The sequence below is a fragment of the Alexandromys fortis genome, unplaced genomic scaffold (genome assembly GCF_014885135.2).
Source record: "Alexandromys fortis isolate MF-2015 unplaced genomic scaffold, M_Fortis_MF-2015_v1.1 scaffold_226, whole genome shotgun sequence".
NCBI classification, from domain to species: domain Eukaryota; kingdom Metazoa; phylum Chordata; class Mammalia; order Rodentia; family Cricetidae; genus Alexandromys; species Alexandromys fortis.
This window is the reverse complement of record NW_026068117.1, coordinates 726602-754464: the sequence shown is the minus strand read 5'-3', so window position 1 is coordinate 754464 and position 27863 is coordinate 726602.

The window sequence follows — 27863 nt, the reverse complement described above, 5'->3', positions numbered from 1 at the left end:
GGGGGGGGGGGGGGGGGGGGGGGGGGGGGGGGGGGGGGGGGGGGGGGGGGGGGGGGGGGGGGGGGGGGGGGGGGGGGGGGGGGGGGGGGGGGGGGGGGGGGGGAGGGGGCGATGTGTGCGAGAAGGGGAAGGAAAATGGGAAATTTTTTTGCAACAACTAAAAAATAAAATAATTTTTTTTCAAAAAAAGAAAGCCTTCTAACTTTCTTTTCATTAACAACGATTTAGGGAGGCATCCATTCTCTAAATATCCATGATGAAACTATTGCATTTGAAATAGTTTCTTTGTTAGATCTCCACAGAAATGATTACTTGAAAAGGTCAATGTTTTTTTTTTTGATGTGTTGGACTTTCTTCCTTTTGAAAATCTGTCAGTTGTATTGAAAGTTTTCTTAAAGTTTAAAGTACCAATTACGTGTTTTCACATCTGTGCAACTGTACCTTCTAAAGCAATTTTGTGATAAACATTATAAACGTTTTAAAATTGTTTTTAATTCTATTTTTATTTGCTATTATGTATAACCTATGAATACAATCTTTGCTTACAACAATCTAGAAACTACATATCTGAAGATAATACTTGCCGTGAATCATAATTTGAGCAGTATAAAGTACACAACATCCCCCCCCCAAAAAAAAGACAAAGGGAAATAGCATGGAATCTAAGCCAAAATTACTTAGAGGAATTATCTACAATCTAAGTGCTGATAAAATATAGCACATCACAAAGATCATCCCTGCAGTTAGAACTTCAGCACCGGTCCTCAAAGTCATATGCTCCTAAGGTAGACATAAGCATGAGGTATTTGTTTAAGCAGGAACACTGCTTTATGTGCTTGACTTACTTAAAATGTTCGAAACATTCTATGAATTTCATATTCATTGGAGTATGACATTTTTTCTTTAATCCTCTTCCTTTTCCAACTCTCCTAAAATTCTCCTCCCACATTTCCCATTGTGCATGTTTTCTGTAGAAAATTCTCTCAATGATATCACCAGATTTGGGAACTGGGTTTTTTACATTAATAGATACAGATAAAGTTATAAGGATTAAATAGTTTGGTAGTAAGTCTCTGCTCACATGAACCATCTGTTGGACAAGGTATCAATAAAAGTTCTAAGTCATTCAGTCATTCATAGACACATAGACTTTTCTCCTTAGGCATGTACACCTCTATTCTTAAAAAGAACTCAATAAAATTCATTTAATTTTCCTCTTAGATCAAGACACTTGAAATATGTTGTTAGATGTATTTTCCAAAGCAGCTTTACAGTACTCTCATAATTAATCATTTTCAAATTTGACAATTGATCTATAATCTGTATATTACAGAATAAAACTGCCTCCTACAGAATATTAAAGCAATGGTGGCCATTTTGTACATATGTCCCATCCATTAATTTATTCTTAGATCAAATAACTATTTAGCAAGTACACACCATTTTCATGAGTGCCACTTGCTCACCAGGGCATTCACTGGAAATAAGTTCTAAATTACATAAAATAAATTCACTATTAGCCTGATCTTATCTGGATTAGCACTTAATGTTTGAGTAGCAACCTACAAGAAGATTGGAGATAAAATTCTCAACTATCTTATCATCAGCTACTTAATTTCTTTATGCTTTACTTTCCTTAGGTTTTATTTTATTTATCTATAAAATAAGGATAATGATACTACCTACATCATACAAATGATGTAAGAACAAAATGACTTTCCTATGTAAGGTGTCTGAAAACTATAAGTATAATTACTATACATTACTTTAAAAGTATAATAGTCTAGATATAAACTTTACACTCTATTCTGTAAAATAAGTAGTTCTGTGTCAGTATCTCGATTGTAGAACAGTATATTGGATTGCTTTGTTTTAAGAAAAGATCTCTTTATGTAATTGTGGCTGTCCTGGAACTCTTTGTAAATCAGGCTGTTCTTAAGCTTACAGAGATGTGCCTGCCTTTGCCTCCTGAGTCCTGGGAATAAAGGCATATACCACCATGCTTAGAGGAATATTATATTGTTATTAATCAGTAAATAGAATCCCATAAAATTAACCATTAAAAATCTCATGCTCTTCCTTTGATATTCAATTAAGTAAATCCAGAACTTTAGTCTTCTTTTAAATAAGACTTACTCTTCTCAAGGTATCTACCCTTAGCAATAAATGAAATAGTATTAATTTCCTTTTCATTGATAAAATTGAAAAAAATTATATCACTCCCAATAAAAACTATTCCAGATCTGAATTTTACAGACCCAAGACACTCATCTTTCCATTTGTATAGCTGTATTAGATCCCTCAACTTGGTGAGAATGGATAAAGTGAATGCAGGTAAGATTATGGTGACCTAATATAATTAACCTATTTTTAACTGCATTGCCTTCAAACAATTTTAAGTTTCTGACTCCTAGTAGAATCATGAACTTTGGTTGACTCATCTATCTCTCTGTTCATCATTTGCATATGGCTCATAGATAGCTGGTGACACCTTTACCATCACTAAATATGGTTCACTAGCAGTAGATAGCAATCAGCAAGACAAGGTTACTCAAGTCCTTTTTCAGTTGTGAGGTGTCAATAAACAGAAGGGAGAGAGAATATGAAGTAACCAGCTGCCAGGGTCATTTTCGTCTGGCAAGAATTACCTTACTTGGCTGCAGTCCTCCTCTGATACAGTAAAGACAATTCAGTTCAAAGAAAATATTTGGATGAAATGTCTACCTAAACCAATCAAGCAATTAAGAAATATTTGTATATTAGAAATATTGCTGCTCTGGGTAAATGTTCTTAGTGTGGCAAGAATTAGAAACAATACCCTGATCAATGAAGCTAAGAGGGCCTAATGCCCAAGCTTAAATTGGTAGCAGACACACTGACTAGAAAACTTGTACTCAGTATTCTGATGAGAGTGATGATAGGATATTTTATATTACTAAAGGAAACATAAGAATTTTCTGTTGAAAAGTTAAAAGACCACAGTCACCAAATTACAGTTCTATTAGCTTTGAGGTAGCTGATTTCTAATAAAACTCAGATAGCAACCAATTCTCTGGTTCAGTGGCTTGTATGGTCAGATATAGACCTGTGTGTGCCCTTATGAATAATGACAAAAGATAGAAGAATGACTCCACAGATTATGCGAATGAGAAACAAGATTATGAAAATACAAAGGAAATGAGAATCTCCAAAAACAATATGACCAATGTATAAAACTGACTTATTAATTGATTATTTTTTATTATAGTATTGGTGATTAAACTTAGGACCTTAAACACACTACAGCAACACTTTATCACTGACTTATACCCCCAGCCCTCTAATTTTCTCTTCATTTTTTCTTTCCTTTTTTTTATTAAGATTTTTAAATACAATCTTGTCTCATTTTACAAAGCTATCCCTCTTCCCACTCCCTTACCTCCTCCTGCTCTTACCTCCTCCTACCCTTTCCCCCACTCTACCCCTATGCACTCCTCTGAAAGGTTAAAGCTTCCCATGGGGAGTCAACAATGTCTGACACTTCACTTGAAGGCAAGACAAAGGCCCTGCCCGCTATATCTAGGCTGATCAAGATATCCCTCCAAAGAGAATGTGTTCCTAGATGCCAGTTCAAGCACTAGGGATAAATCCTTGTCCCACTTCCAGTGGCCCCATAGAGTGTCCAACCCTCACAACTGCCTTTCTCGTTCAGTGGGCCTAGTTTAGTTCTATGCAGGTTCCTCCACTATCAGTCCAAGTCAGTCATTTCTCATTACCTCAGGTCTGTGGGTATCACCAACATGATCTTGATCCCCTTGCTCATATATCGCTCCTGTCTCTTGCACTGGTCTCAGGTAGCTTGGCCCAGTGCTTTGCTGGAGATCTCTGTATCTGCTTCTATCAGTTTCTGGTTGAAGGTTCTACGATGACAATTAAGGTAGTCATCAATCTGATTATAGGGAAAGGCCAGTTAAGGCATCATCCCCACTGTTGCTTAGAGTCTTAGCTGGGGTCATCCTTGTGAATTCCTGAAATGTTCCAGTGTCATGTTTCCCACTAGCCCTCTAATGGCTCCCCCAATCAAGATATCTCTTTCTTTTCTCTCCCTCACTACCCTTCCCCCCTTCTTGAGCATCCTGCTCCCTCATGTTCTCTTCCTTCTTCCACCGTCCCTTCTCTCCCCCTCTTTCTCATTTTTTTTTAAGAAGAGCTTGTCTGTTTCCCCTTCCCAGGAGTATCCATGAATATTTCATTTAGGATTCTCACTGTTACCTAGCTTCTTTGGGATTGTGGATTGTAGGCTAGTTATCCTTTGCTTTATGTCTAATATCCACTTATGAGTGAGTACATAACACGTTTGTCCAAGAGTGGTATTGCTGGGTCCTGAAGTAGATTGATTCCCAATTTTCTGAGAAACCACCACACTGATTTCTCAAAGCAATAGTGAAGAGAGTGTCTGAATTGACCTCCTGTAATCAGATTGCTAACTACTCTAATTGTTTCATAGACCCTCCATCCAGTAACTGATGGAAGCAGATGCAGAGATCCATAGTCAAGCACCGGACTAATCACTGAGAGTCCAGTTGATGAGAGAGAGGAGGGATTATAGGAGCAAGGGGATTCAAGATCATGACAAGGACAGTTGACCTGAACTCATGGAACCTCATGAACCCTGAACCGACATGTGTGAAGACTGCATGGGACCAAACTAGGCTTCCTGCATTTGGGTGACAGTGGTGTGGCTTGGACTGTTTGTGGGGCCCCTGACAGTGGGACAAGAATATATCCCTGATGCATGAGCTGGCTTTTTTGTAACCCATTCCCTATAGTGGGATGCCTTGCCCAGCCTTGATGCAGGTATGGTGAAGATTGATCCTGCCTCATCTTGATGTGGCAGGCTTTGTTGACTCCCCATGGCAGTCCTTACTCTTTCTGGGGAATGGATGGAGGTGGGAGGAGGGGAGGAGAACCGGAGGATAGGAGGGAGGGGAACTGTGTTTGGTATGTAAATTGAATAAAAGTTAAAAAATAATGATTTTAAATACTTAAAAATTACCACTAGAATTAGACAACCTGCACATATTGTAATAATAAACTTTGAATAAGTCAACTTTTTCATGAATTTTCAACTTGTGTTCCATCATCATAATTCATATAATGTATCAGTAAGAAATGTCTGTATAACAATGAAAGCCCAAGAAAAAAATTACAGCTGAGGGATTACAACCATTTCCCACAGTTATTGAACTCACCAGACTCTGTGTCAGTACTTATTAGAGATCCTCTTCCCAGCCCATGTGAGGCAGAAATATAGATACTCCTCATCATAGCTTCCCACAAACTGCTTTATGCATAGCTACTTGCTACCATCAATCTCTTTGCTTCTTGTACCAGATTCCTCCTCCAAACCCAGCCAGAAGCATACATCTTATGCTCTGACTAGACCTAGCTCATGTCAGAGGACCTATCCTGTATCTCCAATCCAGCTAGCTATGTCAACCTTAGACAACAAAATAAGAAGCCCACATGTCCAGGTGTCAAAAAAACCCAAACACTATTAAAAGACAATACAGTATGTCTCTCATACATACATGCAAATTCACCAGTTCTGTAGAAATGTTCTCGGCTGAGAAATATGTAGATGGAACCCAGGATGTAGAACTTTAAAAAAGCAGTAATAAACTTCATCAAATAATTCAAGACATGTAAAGAAGACACAAATGAACAGCTCAAGAAATTTAATGAATGAACTCAAAGACAATAAATGCTTTAGGAATGCCTCCCCCCAAATACAAGCATTAAGGTTGAATGAAATGGCAAACATGATAGAGGATCTGAAAACAAAATTCAATAAAGAATAGAAGTATCTAAAATAACTCAAACATAAACATGGAATTGAAAAACTCAACAACTCAACTAGAAAGCTCAAGAGAAGCCTTACAAGTATAGTGGCTCAAACAGATAAAATACCAGGAATACAAGATAAAATAGAGAGACTAGACAATATAAGCTAAGAGTTTAAAAAAAATATTTAAAAAGAACATACAGGAACCGTGGAACACCATGAAAATATCAAATCTTTAAATTATAGGCATAGATAATAGATAAGAATCCCAGGTCAATGGCATAGTCCAATTCTTAGGCAAGAACAGAGAAAGAAAACTTACCCAAACAAATGAAAGGTATACCTACACAAATAGGTAAAGGAAAAGAACACCAAAAAGACAACAACAGGGGAAAAAACTCCCCATGGCACATCACTGTTAAAACGGTAAACATGCTGAACAACAGAATAGTATTGAAAGCTGCAAAAGAAAATTCATATGTCATAAATGAAGTAAAATTCAACAGAATAGCCACTAATTTCTGAATGGGAACTCCGAAATCATGAAGAGTCTAGGATAATGTACCTCAAGTTCTAAAAGCAGACTAAATATCTGTCAACTTAGACTGCTGTGCCCACAAAATTTTCTGCAATGGTTGATGGGGAAAGAAAAATATGACCAAAACTACCTAGAATATTTGATAACCAACATACAAACCCCAGAAACAATTCAGGAAGTGATACTTATAAAATGAAGAGATGCATAAACATAGGTTAGATAACAAACAAATTATAAGGAATAAAATACAAATTGCAAAGAACATATACATTGAAAAGAGAGCCCCAGTATCCCCCAACTTCAGCAGATACCCTTTGCCCAAATACATGGCACTCCTTCTAGAAGAGCAGATAGGTAGCCCACTCTCACATTTTCCCATTCTCTTGGTTTTCTTAAGCAAACACTCCATACCCAATGACAGGTGACACCTACCAGAAGAACAGTCCCCAACTCTAGCAGACACACACTGTCCAAACTCAGGCCACACTTGTCGGAAGACCAATCCCCAATTCTGGCAGATACCCTGTGCTGAATCAGAGGCCATGCAGGCCAAAAGAACTTTATCCCCTAACTTGGGCAGATACCCACCACCCCTGATCAACAAGAGGCTATGTCAGCCACCAGAAGCCCAGCCTCCAATTCAGGAGAAGACCCCTGCTCAAACACAGGCCACACTGGCCAGAAGATCACAGAAGAAACAGAAACCGAAGAACAAAATAACCATCCAACAAATAAAAAAGTTCAGAAATATGCTCCTAGATATATCATCACCAAAAACCCAGGTGCCTAGACGCCAGCATAAAAACACAATCAACAACTGCTTGGACAATATGTAACAACCAAAGGACAATTGTCTTACTCCAGTAAAACCCGAATATCCCAATCCAGTTGAAACACAAGAAAAAATGCCTGAAAACCAACTTTATAAAGATAACATTGAAAGATCCTTAAATAAAAAGCAAACAAATCCGTTGAACAAAGCAAAGAAAATACAAACAAAAATTAGAGAAAATGAGTAAATCCCTTTAAAAAAAAACCCCAGGGGAGGAAAAAATTGAAGAAAACAAAATTGATCAAGACTTGAAAAGGGAAATAGAAACAGTAAACACAAACTGAGGGAATCCTGGAGATGGAAAATCTCTGCAAGCAAGCAGGAACTACAGATGTGAGCATCTCCAACAGGATACAAGAGATGGAAGAGAGAATCTCGGGTGTTGAAGATAAGAATACTTAAAGGCCTAGAAAATATTTTCAACAAAATCATAGAATAAAGTTTTCTTAATCTAAAGGAGATGCTTTGAACAGGCTTTTTGGAGCCCATTCCCTATGTTTGGATACCTTGTTCAGTCCTGATACAGCAGGGAGGGGCTTAGTACTGCCTCAACTTAGTATATCAGATTTGGTTGACTCCCCAAATGAGGTCCTACCTCCTATGAGGAGTGGATGGGGGGATGGGATGAAAATAGGTAGGGAAGGGAGAAGGGGAGGGAGGGGAAAATGGGGCTAATATATAAAATTAAAAATAAATAAATAAAAACGACATGCCTATACAGTACAAGAAGCATATAGAACAGCAAATAGATTGGAACAGAAAAGAAGGTCCCTTCTCCACACTAAACATACAGAAATAACAAAGAATATTAAATGCTGCAAGGAGAAAAGTGCAAGGAACATATAAAATATACTTGTTAGCACTATACAAGACTTCTCAATGGATATTATAAAAGCCAGAAGAGCTGGAAAGATGTCCTGCAGTCTCTAAGAGACCACAGATGCCAGCACAGACTACTGTACTCACACTTTTAATCACCACACATGGAGATAGCAAGGTATTTCATGAGAGTGTCAAATCTAAACAATATCTATATGCTATACAATCCATCCCTTCAGAAGATACTAGAAAAAGAAACTACAATCAAAGTATGATAACAACACCCATGAAAACACAGGAAATAATCATCTCACACCAACAAAACTAAAAGAAGGAAGCACACACACACACATGTCACAACTACAATCACTGTTACCACCACCACCAAAATAACAGGAATTAATAATTATTGGTCATTGATATCACTCAATATCAATGGACTCAATTACCCAATAAAACCAATTACCCATGATAATATCGAACCAAATAGACATCAAATTATTATATAAAAATCATATATATTACATATAGACTTCCGCAGTTAATCAAAAGGTATGGAGAAGAACACTTTATACTAATGAAAGAAAAATACATAAAGATGACATTTCAATTCTTAACGTCTGTGCCCCATGTTTATAAAAGAAATATTACTAAAGCTTAAATCATACACTGGCCCTCACAGATTTATTGTGGGAGACTTCACTACCCCACTCTCATCAACGGACAGGCTGTCCAAACAAAAGCTAAATAGAGAAACAATGGAGATAACTCAAGTTACAAACCAATTGGATTTAACAAATATTTACAGAACATTTCAACTAAACACAAAAGAATATAACATCTTCTTAGCACTTTCCAGAACTTTCTCCAAAATCAACTACATACTGTGTCACAAGTACAAACAGACACAAGAGAATCAAAATTAAATTTAAAAGTGGATTTCAACAGCAAAAACAACAGAAAGTATACAAATCATGGAAATTGAACAACTATCTACTGAGTTACCACCTGGTCAAGAAAGAAATAAAGAAATTAAAGACATTCTATAATTCAATAGAAATGAATACACAGCATACCCAAACTTATGGGAAACATGAAAGCTATGATAAGCAGAAAATTCATAGCATTAAGTGCTTATATAAAAATGGAGATATCTCATACTAGCAACCTAACTTCATATATGAAAACTCTAGAACCAAAACAAGTAAACACACCCATGAGGAGTAGACAGCAGGAAGTAATCAAACTCTGGCCTTAAACCATTAAAATAGAAACAAAAGAACAATACAAAGAATCAATGAAACAAATAGTTGGTTTATTGAGAAAAAGTAACAAGATACACAAATCCTTATGCAAACTAACTAAAAAGCAGAGAGAGTACTCAAATTATGAAAACAGTAACGAAAATGGGAACATAACAGCAAACACCTAGGAAACTCATAGACTCATAAAGTGATACCTTAAAACATGTACTCCACAAAATGGAAAAATTTTAAAGAAATGAGTGATTTTCTTCATAAGATGCTGCTTACCCAAGTTAAATCAAGACCAGATAATCAATTTAAATAGGCAAGAGAGCACAAGCAAGGAACTCAGGACCGCGAGGGGTGCACCCATACACTGAGACAATGGGGATGTTCTATCGGGAACTCACCAAGGCCAGCTGGCCTGGGTCTGAAAAAGCCTGGGTCAAAACTGGTCTCGGTGAACATAGCGGACAAGGAGGACTGCTGAGACCTCAAGAACAATGGCAATGGGTTTTTGATTCTACTGGACCTATTGGTTTTGTGGGAGCCTAGGCAGTTTTGTGGATGCTCACCTTACTAGACCTGGATGAAGGTGGGTGGTCCTTGGACTTCCCACAGGGCAGGGAACCCTGATTGCTTTTTGGGCTGACGAGGGAGGGGGATTTGATTGGGGGAGGGGGAGGGAAAGGGGAGGCGGCGGTGGGGAAGAGACAGAAATCTTTAATAAATAAATAAATTAATTAATAAAAAATAAATAAATAGGCCTATAACACCTGAGAAAATATAAGTACTCATTAAAAGTCTCCTCCCAAAATAAGTCCAAGGCCAGACTGTTTTAACACAGAATTCTAAAATAATTTCAATCTTCTTCAATTTATTCCACAAAACAAAAACAGAAACAGAAAGAACACTGCAAAATTCATTTCATAAAGCCATCACCGTGATACCCAAACCACACAAAGACTCAACAAATAAAGAAAATTACAGACTAAAATCCCTCATGAGCATAGATGCAAAAATGCTGAACAAAATATTTTAAAACTGAATCCAAGAACTCATAAAAGATCATTGATCATGATCTAGTAGCCTTTATCCCAGAGATGCAGGGATGATAAAACATACAAAAATCAGTCAATGTAATCCAAAATACAAACAAACTGAAAGAAAAAAAAATCATGATCATCTCATTAGGTGCGTAAATACCCTCTGAGAAAATCCAACATCCCTTCATGATAAAATTCTTGAAGAAATTAGGGACATACTGAAATATAATAATGGCAATTTACAGCAAGGTTATAGTATACATCAAACTAACTGTAGAGAAACTCAAAGCAATTCCCACTAAAGTCAGGAACAAGACATGGTTATCCATTCTCTCCATATCTACTCCATATAATTCTTAAAGTTATAGTGGAAGCAATAGGACAATTGAAGGAAATCAAGGGGATACAATTTGAAAAAGAAATCAAAGTATCACTATTTTCAGACGATACAATAGCACACATAAGCTACTCCAAAAATTCTATCAAGAGCTCCTACAGATAATTAAAACCTTTATTGAAGTGGCTGGATACAATACTATCTAAAAGAAAAATTTGTAGTTCTTCTACATACACAAAAGAAATGGGCTGAAAAAGAAATCAGGGAAACATCACCTTTCTCAATACTGACAAACTCTAAGAAATATTTAGGAGTAACAATAACAAAGCAAGTGAAAGACTTGCATGACAAAATTTTAACTATTTAAAGAATGAAACTGAAGAATATATCAGAAGATGGAACGATCTCCCATGCTTATTAAGGCGTTAAATCAACATAGTAAAAATGGACATCTTACCAAAAGTAGTCTACAGATTCAATGAAATTCCATCAAAATTCTAACACAATTCTTTACAGACCTTGAAAGAGCAATACTCAACTTCATATGGGGAAAAAAAAAAAAACCATGATGTTTAAAACAATCCAGATCAGTACGAGAATTTCCAGAGGGGCCACCATCCCTGATTTCAAGCTGCACTACATGGCAAGACTAACAAAATCCCACATGATATTAGCATAAAACAGACATACAGAATTGAATTAAAGACACAGGCATAAATCCATACACCTACGGACATTGTACTTTTGATAAAGAAGCCAGAAATTCTTAATAAAAAATTGTCTTAAAAATTCAAGGGGTTTTGATCCTACTTCATGTTCTGGCTTGATGGGAGCCTAGCCAGTTTGGATGTTCACCTTCCTAGACATGGACGGAGGGGGGAGGACCTTGGACTTTCCACAGGGCAGGGAACCATGACTGCTCTTTGGATAGGAGAGGGAGGGGGAGAGGAGTGGGGGGAGGGGGAAAAGAGAGGGGGGAGGGGGAAAAGAGAGGGGGGAGGGGGAGAACAGTGGGGGGAGGGGGAGGGAAATGGGAGGCTGGGAGGAGGCGGAAACTTTTTTTTTCTTATTCTCAATAAAAAAATGTTGAAGTTATTGAGAATAAAAAAAAATTATAGTAAAAAAAAATTCATACTGTTATAACTGGATGTCTGTATTAGAAGAATGCATCAGATCCAAATTTATAACCCAGCACAAAACTCTACCCAAATGGAACAAAAACTTCAACATACAACCAGACACACTAAACCTGATAAAGAGGAAGTAGGCAATAGCCTTGAACACATTGAAACAGAAGACAACTTCCTGTACGGAACACCAAGAGCTGAGGCATGAAGATTGACAATTACTTAATGGGAACAGAAACACTTCTGTAAGACAAAAGAAACTGTCAGTAAAACAAAACAGTAGCCTATAGAATGGGAAAATATTTTCACCAATGACATATCTAATAGAGGACTAATATAACAAAACAATAAAGAACTCAAGAAACTAGTCATCAACAAACTGATTAATCACAATTAAAAAATAGGATACAGATCTAAACAGAATTCTCAATAAAGAAATCTCAAATAGCTCAGCAACACTTAAGGAAATGCTTAGCACCTTTATTCATCAAGGGATTGCAAATCAAAACAACTTTCAGATTCCATTTTACATCTGTCAGAATATCTAAGATCAATAACAAAAGTGATAGCTCATGCTTTCAAGAATGCGGAGCAGGAGAAACACTCCTCCATGATTGGTGGGAGTGCAAATGTTTATTGCCACTATGGAAATCAATATGGTGGTTTCTCAGAAAATTGAGAATTCATCTTTCTCAAGATCCATCTATACAACCCTTAGGCATATAGTCCAAAGGTATCCCATTCTACAATAAGGATACTTGCTCAACTATGTTCATAGCGGCTTTATTCACAATAGCCAGAACCTGGAAATAACCTAGATGCCTTTCAATAGAATAATGGATAAAGAAAATGTGGTACATTTATACAATTGATTGTTAAAAATGACATTATAAAATTTGCAGGCAAACGAGTAGGACTAGAAAAAACATATCCCGAGGGAACAAACCCAGAAAGACTAACATGGTATGTCCTCCCTTATGAGTGGATATTAGTTATAATATAATCTACAGACCAAGAGAGGTTAAGTGTCTAGGAAGGTTCAAGGAGGAACAAATGGATCCCCCTGGGAGAAATAGAATATATCATGTTGGTGGGCAGGGGTGGGTGGGGATTTTGACAGGAGGAATCAGTTGGGAAGAGAGGATCAGAGGGCAAGAGTACAGGGAGAAACAATGAAAATTGGGGGGCATTTGGAGGGAATGATGTTAAAGCCTATTGTGGTGAAAATTTCTGGTAACCTATGAGGGTATCCTTAGTGAGGACTCCTAGTAATGGAGGGTATGGAGCTTGAACTACCTATCTTCTGTAATCAGGCAAGGCGTCCAGTGTTGAGACTGGGACACCAACCATTAAACTTTGACGCACAATCTATCCTTCCTGTAAGATACACAGGGGCAATTGAGGTGCCGAACTTGTGAGAGTGGCCAATCAATAACTGGTCTAATTTGAGGCACACGTCATGAAAGGAAATCTGCACTGAACATTGCCTGGATGACCAGGGACTGGAGGCTGGATAGTCAAGAAACCTAGGATTTCAAATGAAAACAATAAAATGATTCTTATTGATATTCTGCTTTATACATAGATCGGTGCCTAGCCCAATTGTTATCAGAGAGTCTTCATTTGGCAGCCATTGGGAGCAAACATCAGCCATAGAGAGCCCAAATTGAAGATCTCCATTGGGTCACATCCCTATGAGCTTCAGGAACTCCACATACAGAGTACATCATCATAAATGGAGAAAAAATGCAAGAAGAAATCTCTTTGAAATAAGGAATAAGATAGGAATTTCCACTATCCCCACTCCATTTCTATACTGGGCTTGAAGCACTAGCTTGAAAAATAAAGCAAGAGAAGGAAATTACAGCTATAAAAGTAGGAAAAGAACTGAAACTATCCACATTTGCAGTTGATATATTGTGTACAGGAGGTCCCAAAAATTCTTCCAGAAATTTTTTAGAAGTGATCAGCAATTTATAAAAATCAACAGCCTTACTACAAACCAGCAACAATCACTCTGATAAAGAGATCATGGACCTACTTCCATTTACAATAGGCAGAAGGTAAACAAATTATCTTGGAATAAACCTAACAAAGGAGGTGAAAGACCTTTACAATGAAAACTTCAAAGTTTTAAAAAAGAAATAGAAAAAAAATAGAAAATAGGCAGGCATCTTATGATCATTGATTGTTTGGATTAAAATTATAAAATAAAGTTTCCACCGAAAGCAAGCTACAGATTTATTGAAATCCAATGAAAATCCCTATCTTATTCTTCATTGAAATAGAGAAAAGTACTTTAACATTTATTTGGAACTACAAAAGACCTCAGATATTTTCAGATAGCTGAAATAATACTTAGCAAAAAAAAAGTGATACTGGAGGGATAACCATATCAGACCCTAAGATATATTAAAGAACTCTAATAATACTAATACTACTAATAATAATGGTGATGATAAAAACAGCATAGTAATGGCACAAAAACTGATATGTGGATCAATGGAGCAAAATAGTAAAACATAACCTGAGTACACATAACTATAACCCTCTGATATTTGATAAAGATTTCAAAAATAAACACTGAAGAAAAGACAGCACCTTCAACAAATAGTGCTCAGAAACCCTGTATCCACAAGTGGATGAATGCAATTCAAACCGTATCTGTCACTTCTTACAAAAACAATCTTCAAATGGATCGATCAGACTTAAATCTAAAACCTGAAACAGTGATGCTGCTAGGAGAAAATATAAGACTCTGTTTGTGCAAAAATTAAAGTCAACAATTTCCACGTTCAGCCTAACAAAACTCAGCTTCTGCATGGATAAAGACACATTCAATGGAAGGAGAAAGTTCACACAAGGGAAGGAAATCATCACTGGCTTTATATCTGACAAAGTATTAATTACAAAATTTGTAAAGAACTCAAAAAAATAGAGTCCAGAAGAAAAATGATCCATTCAGAAAATGCCCCATAGGTTGGAACAAAGAATTCCCCAAAGAGGAATTTAAACTGGCTAAGAATACCTCAAAATAGTTTTCATTCCTATAAATTCGGGAAATGCAAATCAAAACAGCTTTGAGATTCCATCTCAGCACCATGAGAATGGCAAAGATCGACAAAACAGCTAATAACAAGTGTAAGAGAATATAGGGGAAAGGGAACCCTCATTTGTTAATGGTGGGAATGCAAAGTGATCCAGTCTCTCCAGAAATCAGTCTGGAGAATTCTTGAAAACTAAAAATAAACTTACCATATGACTCAGATACATCAGGGATTGCTTATGTGCTCAAAGAGCTTGATATCCTATTCCACAGATACTTGCTCAGCCATGTTTATTGCTACTCTCTAGTTTATTGATAGTTTATTATTTATAGCTAGGAAATAGGAACAACCTAAAAATGCTTCAACTAATGTATGCATAATGAAAATGTGATGCTTACACACTATGAAACACTATTCAGCTGTAAAGAAAAAAAATTAATGAAATATGGAGGTAGGAAGTTCATAGTGAGTGAGGTAACAGACTCAGAAAGAAAAACAGTGCATGTTAGTTATCTCTTTTCTGTGGTTCCTGGATCCAACTCTTGAGACATAGATAAATATAGCTTGGAGCAATCATAGAAACCAGGAAATTAAAAATAGACCAACAACATGGTGGTGCACTACAAGCAAAGAGCAGCACATAAGAGATTTATAAGGAAAATTGGGTAAAATGAAGCTGTGCTTTAATATGGGAGGGAGACGTTCAATACGGACAGAGAAGAGGGAAAGTAAAATTACCCTAAGGATTTTGAAAAAGCTATATAGAATCATATTATTATATATTTATCCCAAATTACATACAATACATATAAGGTAATATGCATACATATACATATGTAGTACAAGTGAAGTTATAAAACTTGGGTTTACAAAACTCCGCTCAAGAGCCATCAACTGTCTAACAAAATTACAAATATCAGGAATTTAAAAAACCCTTTTGAGTACATTATCAGGAGAGTCCAAGATAACTCTCAGAACAGTATAAACTATTACTGTTGGCCTAGATTGCCTCCCAGGGCCTGAAGGTTATATACTTACAACTGAAGACACCATGCACTTTGTAATTAGAAAGAAAAGAAGAGATGATGTGAGATGCCCATCTGTGGGTTATGAATATGTTTTATTGCCACTGGTTAATGAAGAACCTGTTTTGGTCTGTTATAAGACAGAATATATCTAGATATGAAAGTCAAACTGGATACAGGGGGAAAGAAAGTGGAATCAGGGAGGATGTCAGCAGCTGCCTGAGAAGCAAGGTGTGAGGTAACAAGTCACAAGTCTCCTGGTAGAATATAAAATAATAGAATTAGTTTCATTTAAGTTTTAAGGGCTAGTTAATAATAAGCCTGAGTTAAAAGGCCAAACAGTGTGGAATTAAATGAAAGAATTGAAAAATAATTTTAGATAATGATAACACATAATGTTTATATCTGTGACATACAAAATGCATTTGCAAATTGATAAGGAAAACATCAAAAATTTAAAAAAAAAGGGAAAATATCTCAAGCACATCATTTATAGAAGAGAAAAATTAAAGTACAAGAGATTTATCATTAAATATGTTTATGTATAAGATATGAGTGAAATTCAAAATAATAATCTCACAAGGATAAAAATTATAAATCTCTCACATTTTGCTTGTATGCCATGTGAGGAAATGTCTCCACATATTTGTAGAAACAGAAATGGTTTGATTTTTGTTTAAAGGAGTCATAACCTTTATCCAAACATTGGCACACTTTGGAATCTCTCCCAAAGATACAGAATTATTTAAGCATACATGCTTAAAGATGTTTACCTTTACCAATATTTATATTGTAAAAGTCTAAGACATGCCTATAGAAATAATATAAAAACAAAATAAAATGTGGCCTTTCATTAAGGGATATTATGAACCTTTTATGGCAAAAGTGTGGCTATAGAAGAAAAAAAAAAAAAAACAAGAAATCTATGCCATCTCTGTTAACATATACAGATTCCCATCCGCTAACATTGAGTGCTAAAAGCAGGATGTAGAAAAGCCAATATTTCATCATATTTCTAAAAGGAGATAACACTCTCTATTGAGAATGGGCCTGTGATGCTTAAATATGAATAAAAGATCACATAGGAGGAAAATGCAAGTATACACACTCAGTTACTAATGTGTTCTGACTTTAAGTGGCATGGCCGTAAGGAGCAGTAGATGTGTATCAAGGGGAAAATAAAGATATAAGCAGAATATAATGAAAGCATGGGAAAGAAAATGATTATGTTTAGATTAAAATTAGGTATTTGTGTGAGATGATACAACTACAAAAGAAACTACCAAAATATTTAAAACTAAATTTAAATACTATACATGGAAAATTGTACTATCCTTTTTTCATTGTTCTTTTTTATTTGTTTGCAAGTAACTTTGTTAATGTCTTTAGGATATTAAATGAAATTACTTCCATTTACTGGATGCTGCAGAAGACAATATCTATACTTTCATACACACACACCTTACATATACCTATATGGATTTTGTATGTATATTATATATGTGTATATATAATATGTTATATATGAATTATAATATATATAAACAAATAGAAACATATAAATATATATTACTAGTTTGTTTTTAAATAAGTTGAGCTTAAGACTCGATAAATTCCTGTAAGGGGTTCTTCCTTTCATAATTGGTCAGGTACATAATTTAAATATGTAAATTTATAAAGGAAGAATTCTCTTTATATCTAGAAAAACCCGCATCATCTTTAGTATTTGGAAGCATAATAAAAACTGAAGAAATAGCTGTTGAATGTGTCGAATAAATATCTAAATATGATTTGAAATGATTATCAAAAATCTGGTTTCTGAATAGATTTAAGGTATACTAAGGTTCACCTCAGATTTTATACTATCTTAATTTTATACTAATAAGTCAGAAATGGCCATCATTTAAAAGAAACAAAAGTCAATTAACCTGATTTCAGCATTACACAATAGATACATACATTGAAACATCACATTATGTTTTCAACATTTGTCAATTTTGTTTTCACTGAAATAATTTTAATTCTTTTTAAATATGTATCTTATTATTGTGAGAATTTCGTACATAAGAACTGAACTTACATAATTTTCACCCTGTACTTTCATTTTTCATCATTCTGCACTGTAATCCATCCTCGTGACCTCCTCTTTAATTATTATTGCTATGCACACACATCTATATACTTAAATTACCTCTTTGAAAAGGAAACAGGGGCTAAGGTCATTTAAATTATGATTTGTGGTCAATGATGTAACTTAGTGATATGGTGCTTATCTAGTAGAGTCAAGGACCTAGATTTGATCCTCGGAACTGCAAGAAAGTAAAGAAAATTGAGACTAACTTACAGGCCAGAGTTTACCAACTGTAAATTGGTTAATGTTGACTAGTTGGTTAGGAATAAATCCATACCTTGTAGTTTATTCTAGTATAGTCTCAACAATTAAAAAATATGGGCTGTGCAATCAGATTGATAGGATTCAAATTCGTGTTTCTCTAGTAACTGTGTGATCCAGAGAGGTAGCACATACCCCCTTTGGCTTTCCTTTTGTACTATCAGCCTTATAGGAGGAATGGTACACAAAACTCCCAACATGTGGCAGAAATTGGTTTTCTAATACTGTTAATAATGAGGTATTCTTACCCACAGTGGAGCACCAGACTGAAATCTCAAGGTCCAAATCAAGAGCAGAAGGAGAGAGAGCACGAGCAAGGAACTCAGGACCACGAGGGGTGCACCCACACACTGAGACAATGGGGATGTCCTATCGGGAACTCACCAAGGCCAGCTGGCCTGGGTCTGAAAAAGCCTGGGTTGAAACCAGTCTCGCTGAACATAGCGGACAATGAGGACTACTGAGACCTCAAGAACAATGGCAATGGGTTTTTGATCGTACTGCACCTATTGGCTTTGTGGGAGCCTAGGCAGTTTGGATGCTCACCTTACTAGACCTGGATGGAGGTGGGTGGTCCTTGGACTTCCCACAGGGCAGGGAACCCTGATTGCTCTTTGGGCTGATGAGGGAAGCGGACTTGATTGGGGGAGAGGGAGGGAAAGGGGAGGTGGCGGTGGGGAAGAGACAGAAATCTTTAATAAATAAATAAATAAATAAAATAAAAAATAATGAGGTATTCTTGAGGACAAAGCAATATATTCTTTATTACCTGCTTACCAATAACAATGTAGTCTTTAATCTTAGTGGGAATGTTGTGTAGAGCGTTGTGTTCACCCAAAGACTCTCCCACTAACAGCTTTGAAGCCTGGGACCAGGATCGTGACCAAGTTGGAATGGCAAAACACCAGAAGACATACAATCTAAAGCCACATATTTATTTTAGAGCTGTTAATAAAAATGAATAGAAAGCAAACATTAAAGATCAAGAGGAAATGTTGGTTAAATCAAGTAAGATGAAAAAAATAGAATATAGGAAGACACAACAGAATAAAAAGAAAATAATAACTGTGTATATACTAATGAAAGAAAATTTTATGGGTAATTCAGCATCGTCAGAAATCTGTTTTTCCTACTAGCCAGCAAGAAACTCTCTAAGTCTGCCAATTAAACCAAAATGTGAATATCCCTGAATTGGTTGGTAAGTACACAAATTAAATTAAATGGATTAATACCTATCATAATATGAATTGCAACTCATCTACGAATTGCTTAACTATTTCACATTAATATTTGATTCTGTTTTTTTTTTTAATTGTCCTAAGAAAAGTTCAGCAGCACTCTCCATTTATCTTAGATAACAAGCACAACTTTCATTAACTGTAGTGAATTCTTCGGAGCCCAATTAATATGCTAAAACTTCCCAGTTCATACTGCCTATGTGTTGACCTGTGAAATCTTCATATTTTTAAATTAGAAGGTGGCTTAAAAAGCAATATCCTTATGCCTGCCTGGCAGATTAGGCCAGAGTGTATAATATGTTAAGTCAATTTCCAGTGGAACAAAACAGGGTGATGGTTAATTTCTTAAATTAAAATACCTCATCAGCCTCCTTGCAAAAGAACTTGATCCATATTCTCCAAATTCACAATGAAAGCATATGGATTGGCATAAGAATACACTGTACAACAATGCAAACCATCTGATTAGTAATGGTCTATAAGTAGAGAATGGAAAGTCAATTATAACCAGAAAAAGTTTTCTGGTTTCCTGGGTAACAAAAGCCAACAACTGCAATGAACACGACTGAGAGAGGTGATGCCAAAAGAAATCAGAAAACATACCACCACAGGAGACCCTAAGCTAGAAGGTAATCAGATATGTTCAACAAGTGTAACAAGACAGAAATCTTAACAACTCATTTTGAAAATATATTTTTAACAGGTAAACAGTTACTTCACCAGAATTTCTAGTTATGCGTAATTGAATATTGACTGAATAGATACATTTTGTGCCTTCTAAGTAAAACTGGCTAGCACTGCACTGGGAAGGACTCAAGAGATGGATCACAGAACATGGTTTCCTGATGAAAAATGAGGAGTCTAAAGCATCCCTTCATCAACAGTATCAGCTCTGCTGGTTCCTTCTGTAAGTCATCACTGCTTTTCCAGGCACTGGAAGCCCTAATAATTCTATTAAATTCACTTGAACTCAATTCAGATGAAGAAAATTAAAAAATCACCCACTTTGATACTCCAAATATCTGTAAATATGCAAAATGTACATTGCCTCTATTTTAAAAGAAGGCTTTGTCAGATCAGGGTTCCATTTTAGTTTTGAAACATATTTCCTAGAGTTGTTATATGAAATAACCATCTTTTGGCAAAAGCATAATGAGATAATGGCAATAATTTATAAGAATCAACAATCTAACTCTGGTGAATTTGAATAGACAGCGCATCTACAGATGGCTCACACAAGAAATAATCATTAAAGACATATACTTTTTAAGTAAAGAGAAAAAGACTGTCTTGGTGATTTCCTGTTGGATAGTAAAATAGAATTCTGGCAATGCTTCCTTGAGAAGGGTTGTTTACCACTTGGAAAGGGTATCAGAAATGTACTGCAATGATGCAATGTCACAGAACAGTATCAGCTGTGTACTTGCCAAAAATGACTTCAATCCCTACTCCACAAAGGCAGTCATTGTTAAGGGTACGATTAATAAAGCACACACTTTTTCTTCCTCCACGTTTCTGCTATTTAAGTAAGAGATCAAGGCATTCGTCCCAGTGGGGTTATCTTTCTAGAGAGTTAAAAATAAGCTACAGTGCCTTTTGTGCTTCGTGATTTTTTAAAGCAGTAAGTTAATAAAAATGTAAAGTAATTGCTAAAGTTACAATAAGATCACTTAATTATATAGAAATATTCATCTCTCTGTTTATTCCACGTCAATTATCTATTTTAAAATGTCATGCGGTACCTAATAAATACAGATATGATTTTACAACTTAAGTGGCACCAATTAAAATATAAACATGGCTAAAATGTATTCATAGACAAATAAAAATAGTTGACACACATACATTTATATAGTTATTAATTGCCACATAAACACTGCTTCTCAAAGTATTTACTAAGTGTATCTTAATCCTTCAAATCTTACCTTGTAATTATCAATGATCACATTTTCTGATTTAAACATTTAATATGAGTATTTTATGGATTTGCAATACTCTGTGCTGCTTAACAATCCTTATTAAAATTGGTAATTACTTAATGCTTTCAACAAAAGTCAAAGTGACTCCTATTTATTGAGTTTTTAAATGTCAAGTTCTTTCATTATCCATACCATTACTACATAAGACATGTATTACACCAAGGAAGAATTGGCTTTACACGGATCACTGGAAAAGTTCAGAGTCATGCAGCAAGGAAATGAGAGGAAAAATATGTATACCTTTTCTTTCATGATCTGCATCCTCTATAAAGAAGAACACCATTGACATAAAAAGACTGATGAGTGCTTAGCATTCATAGCCCATACATCAACTACAAAGTGAGACTCTGAGAACCACTCCTCAATATTAGGTACACAGAAAAAAATCTTCAAGGAGAGAGAAATTGAGAGAAAGGAGAGAAATGAGACAGGAAGAAAAGTGTCTTTATTCATTTGTTGGTCACTAATTATGTATCAGACTCTCCAAAGAGCTTGAGATAAAAGTTAACCAAAAATTTACTGTTCCTCATTCTATAGTTTAGAAGTAAGTGTAAAAAGTCTCAATATGGCTGCATTGCATGAAGCACAAGGCATTACCTCATGTGTGCAACAGGGTGAATAATTAAGTTGATTAGGAAGACTTTGCTGAGGAACTTACACTGATGGAAGTAAGACTACTAAAGAGATACTAACATGTTAACAAGGACTGATATAGGTACAATGAGTTTATTTGGGTTAAAAAGCACAAAGAAGGATAAAATGCATAAAGATGCTGGTGAGACAAGGAAATAAAGAGTGATACAGAGTAGAAAGACAGTGGAAATAAAGCTGGAGATAGCTCTGAGTCCAAGGCTAACTTTGTGTACATAGTGAGTTCCCAGATATCCAGAGCTAGTCAAAAAAGACCCCCATCTCAAACTAAAACAAATAAGGCCACATTAACTTAGTGAAGAAATTTTAAATTTTATTTTCAATTATATGTATATGTGTGGGTATGTATATGAGAGTTCTTGAGTGCAGAGATTAGAAGCGTCAGATATTCCTAGAGCTGGAGTTACACAGAGCTCGCATGAGTGCCAGAATTGAATTCAGTCTATTGCAAAAGCAGTATACACTCTTAGGGTGCTGTGTCATCTCTACATCCCCCAACCCAGGTTATTTAATATAGGAAATTGTTTGCACATGTGTTTCAGGGCCTGCAAGGCCAAAATGAGAAGAAAGAACTATGAGGGAATTTTCAGAAGAGAAGAATCAAAATGAGACTGTTATTATAAAACTTTCAAAGCCACATACTGAAGCTCATGTTTCATGAGAACTATCTTCTGGGGAGCTGAGTCCAAGCAGCCACTGATGCCATCTCAAAGAGAAAGATGAATGGGTTGAATAATCTTATTTCTCCATGCCTCTTCCCCTCCATTCTCTCATGAATACCTCCAAATAGCCAATACGACTTGTAACACACAAGAAGAAAATTAGGGAAATGTAGTCTTTGTGAACCAGAGTCAGGGTTGATAAGTGTAAGTAAATATTCTGAGAACAAACTAGCACAGTGGGCCTTTCAGTAGTTCTGATTGATGAACAGAATAAAGAAAAAGGACAACATTGGTAGAGAGGACATTTAATTACCAGCAGAAAACTCTCAGTTGTCCTCTTTCTTTTGGCATAATAATCAGTACCATTCTGAATAGTGACCGCTCAGACAACCAGGTGCACAGAGTGAATACCACATGGAGTGGCATCCACAGTTGATGCACAAAGACGAAAATCATGCAGCCTATGTGAAAAATACTCTGACTCTTTTCTCTTTAGAGCACTGGATCTTTTGAGATTTGAGAATTGTTTGCTACTTATGAGGGCTGATGAGAAGCCAAGGACAATGGCACTGGGTTTTGATCCTACTGCATGCACTGGCTTTGTGGGAGCCTAGCCTGTTTGGATGCACACCTTCCTAGACCTGGATGGAGGGGGGAGGACTTTGGACTTTCCACAGGGCAGGGAACCCTGACTGATCTTTGGACTGGAGAGGGAGGGGGAGAGGAGTTGGGGGAGGGGGAGAGAAATGGGGGGAGGGGGAGGGAAATGGGAGGTGGGGAGGAGGCGGAAATTTTTTCAATAAAAAAATAAATTATCCAAACTGGCTAGGCTCCCACCAAGCCGGAACATGAAGTAGGATCAAAACCCCTTGCCATTGTCCTTGGCTTCTCATCAGTCCTCATTGTTCGCCATGATCAGAGAGTCCGATTTTATCCCATGCTTTTTCAGTCACAGTCCAGCTGGCCTTGGTGAGCTCCCAATAGATCAGCCCCACTGTCTCAGTGGGTGGGTGCACCCCTCGTGGTCCTGACATCCTTGCTCGTGTTCTCCCTCCATCTGCTCCTCATTGGGACCTTGGGAGCTCAGTCCAGTGCTCCAGTGTGGGTCTCTGTCTCTATCTCCATCCATCACCAGATGAAGCTTCTATGGTTGGGAGGAGGGGGAAACTTTTCCTTTTCTCAATAAAAAAAAAAATAGTCTATCCTAAGAGATATGAAAATGAGAATTGATAAGTAGGGTGAGACATCGTCTGATGTGGAATTCCCCTCTGTATGTTGTGAATACCATTGGTTAACAAAGAAACTGGCTTGGCCTGATGGGATAGAGTAGATCTAGGTGGGGAAAACTAAAGAGAATGCTGGGAGAATGAAGCTTGGAGTCTGGAGAAGCCATGGAGCCGCTGTCTGAGACAAATGTACTGAAACTTGGCTGGTAGGCCACGATCTTGTGGTGATGCACAGATTAATGGAGATGGGTTAAGTTAAGAAGTAAGAGTTAGCAAATAATAAGTTAGAGCTAATGGGCCAAGCAGTGATTTAATTAATACAGTTTCTGTGTGATTATTTCATGTCTGAGCTGCTGGGTAGCAAGGAAACAAACAAGTGGCCTCCTTACTACAATCTTCTTATCCTTGGTTAGTTGGTTCAGTATAACTAATTAAATTGCAATCTAGAAGAATTATAACCTCCACCATTCCATGGAAAATTGTTAGCTAAATCACCTGCCAACTATAGTTTTGAAGACCAATAATATATCTCAGGGATAACTAACTTTCTATACACCATTCTTATATTTGGCATATGTTTTGCTTACTTGTCAAATGGTCTTCTTTTTAAAAGTTAACTATGGCACAGACATCCCTATATTTATGATTTATGCCTGAACAACAGAAACGATATCTAAAACATTACCTAGAAATTGTTTGCTTTAGATAAGATTGATAAAATCCCACATTTGGGAGTTAATAAGGTTATTTCTACTAGTGAGTCAAATATTTGTAAACAATAAAAAAAATAGGGGAGTCACCCAGTGTTTTAAATTATTCTTCATTCTGTTTCCAAAAAGGATTTTATTTGAGAATGAATTATATGATGAGTTTTGTTTAGTGAGTAGTATAAAGGAAGTGAAGCATGTAAGTTTATAAGGACAATGTAATAGCTGATATTAAAACTCATTCTTTCTGACACACAGGTGGACAATAAGTCAAACACTAATTATCCCATGTCTTCCTGTTGTGAAAAAACATCTTCTAGTGTTTAAGGAATAAGTACTTATTTCAGCTTACAGTTTGTCTGAATATATTCAATCATGTCAGAAAAGGCATAGAGTCAGATGGTTCCATAGTGGTGACAGCATATGGCTAGGATTTTTCACTTGCCTGCATTCCAAGCAACCAGGAAGCAGAGAAAGGGGAATACTGCTACTCAACAGGTGATTAGATGATTATGAACCTGGGCAAGTTGACAGTGAAGAGTAAACATCATATGCAGTTTATATAGATAGCATAGGATATGAGACAGACCTCCTACTTGGGCCACTAAGGACATGTGATAAAGTCTAGATTATTTTGATTCATTGATATGTAGCAACATATGTTTCAACTTAAATGTAGCTTCTGGTGGATTATCAAAGATATAATAATGAGAGCTACACATGAAAACTGAACACGATTGGCTAGGAAGAGAATCGATTGCTCTCTGGGAGAAAACATCATCAACAGAAACAGAAAATGAAAGGAAATAGGGGGAGCAGAAACTAAGATAATTTTGTATCACAGAAAAAAATCTGAAGCAAGTACTTCAAGAAGAGAATGGTCAAGTGTGTATTGCTGCAAAGAAGATCAAATATGAAAAAAAATGAATGAAAACTTTGCAGTGGATTTGACAACAAACTTCATTATGATCTCAGCCAGAAGACTTTCATTTAATGAAGAAGGGACCAAAATAGTCTGTGTTGGGGGGCGGGGGGAGTAGGGTTTTGAAGGAGTGAGGAGAATATAAGTAAAGCACAATGGAGATTAAATTTCCTTTAACATAAGACAGCCCAACAGTAATGATTTCAAAAACAAATTTGAAGACACATGTTTGCAAACTTTATAGTAATGTTATATTGCAGCTCACCAAATGCAATTATTAAGGATGTCAATTGATAAGGATAGATAGTAAACATCATCAACATGAAACACGAAGTACTTTCTATGTGTTATCTCAAAAAAGAAAGAAGAAAAGAAACCTATTCTGTATTTGATTATTCTTTATGAAGAGAATCATGAAGACCTAAGTTTACATATGAATTTGACTACAACAGTGACTTGCCATACCATCAGATTATCAATTATAATTCAGGATGCTTGTGTCATTATTAAATTTGGTATTGAACCAATAAAATGCTACAGCAGGTAAAAATAATTATTCCACAACGCTGATGACCTCATGATTTGAGTTCAATCTCTAGAACTCATTATAGAACAAAAAAAAAAACTAACTTCTGAAAGCTGTCTTCAGACCTCCACAAGTATTCTCTTTATCTCCCCTCTTTCTCTCTCTCATGCACACATACAGACACAAACAGTTAAATTAGTAATAATATTATATTTTTAAGTTGGTTCTAGCAGTATAAATGCATTGACCTATCGAAACATATATTTTCTAGAAAAAACTGCAGCTGGTATATTAAAAAATAATATATGTGTGAGAGACTTTTACTTTTAATTTCCCTCCCAGTGCCTAATGTTAAGTACCTAGATGATCACAAATAATCCAGTAGAAACTTTCATATTTTCTGGGAATGAATTTCAGGCAAAAAAAATCTGTGATAGAAGTAATTAATAACTTTTAATTATTTTTATAATAAAAATATATTGTTACTTTTAGTTGCTGATGAACAGTTAATCATTAAAATTTAAGGAGATTTCATATACAAAGAAATTTTGCATAGGCACCAAATAAAAGCCATTATTCAAGAGAAAGACTTAGCATATACTTAGTTCCAACTATGTCTTGCAGTATGTACATTTGTAGTTAAGGGCAGAAAGGGAAATAGATTATTATTATTATCATTATTATTATTATTCCTATTGTTATCACTATTATTATCTGTTTCATATGTGTTGTATTAGTTGATCTTCAAATATTTTTAAAAGTTTACACTTTGTAAATGTTATAATTAACATTATACACAAATAGAAAAGACAATACACAAAGCAGATGGCTTAACTTAAGATGGCAACTGGTGTCCCATGGCAACAAAAGGTTGCTTAGAAATTTGCGAAAAAAATATTTCATGACACAGCGAAAACAATCAAAGTTTCACTGAGTCTTATGAGAACCATGGCATTATCTTATGGACAGTCTATGTCCTAGTTTAAAGACAGGAATTGTTTTTAAGGAGACTAATAAAAATTGGTATCAAGATCCTGAAATAGAGCTTGTCTTTGTTGGAATTGTTAAAAATATATGTACAGGTAATAAACATCAGTTTTAGAAATATTTGAAAGGAGGTTTTGAGTTTTCTCATCATGGCAAATAGAACATTAAAAATAATTTAAATAACTTTCATAATAACCACAATAAATGGGTCAGGAAAACGTTTCTCATTTTCCTCTTCAGATCTGTTTTTCCTGGCATTGGAGCAAGTTGTACATGCTACTAAAGAGCTCTACTACTACAATTTTAGTAATTTTTATATATTTTTTTAAATTAGGCCCCACAAGTTGCCGAGACTTACTTCATACTCCCTTTGTAGGTAAGGCAGGCAATCTACCTGCATCTCCTTCAAGTAGCTGAGATTATGGGATAGTAATACCAGGCATGACTTATTAATACCTATTCTTCATCATAAATTAAATATTTTAAAATAACCACTTTCTTTCTTTCTTTTCTTTCTTTTTCAAGACATGTTTCTCTGTATCTTTGGAGCATGTCCTGTCCTGAACTAGCTCTTGTACACCAGGCTGGCCTTGAACTCATAGAGATATGCCTGCCTATGCCTCCCAAGTGCTAGGATTAAAGGCATGAACCTATTTTCTTGATAAATATAAATGTAATACAATTTGTCTCACATTTGTATGTATGATATTCATAACTAAAGACTCCTATTTTCT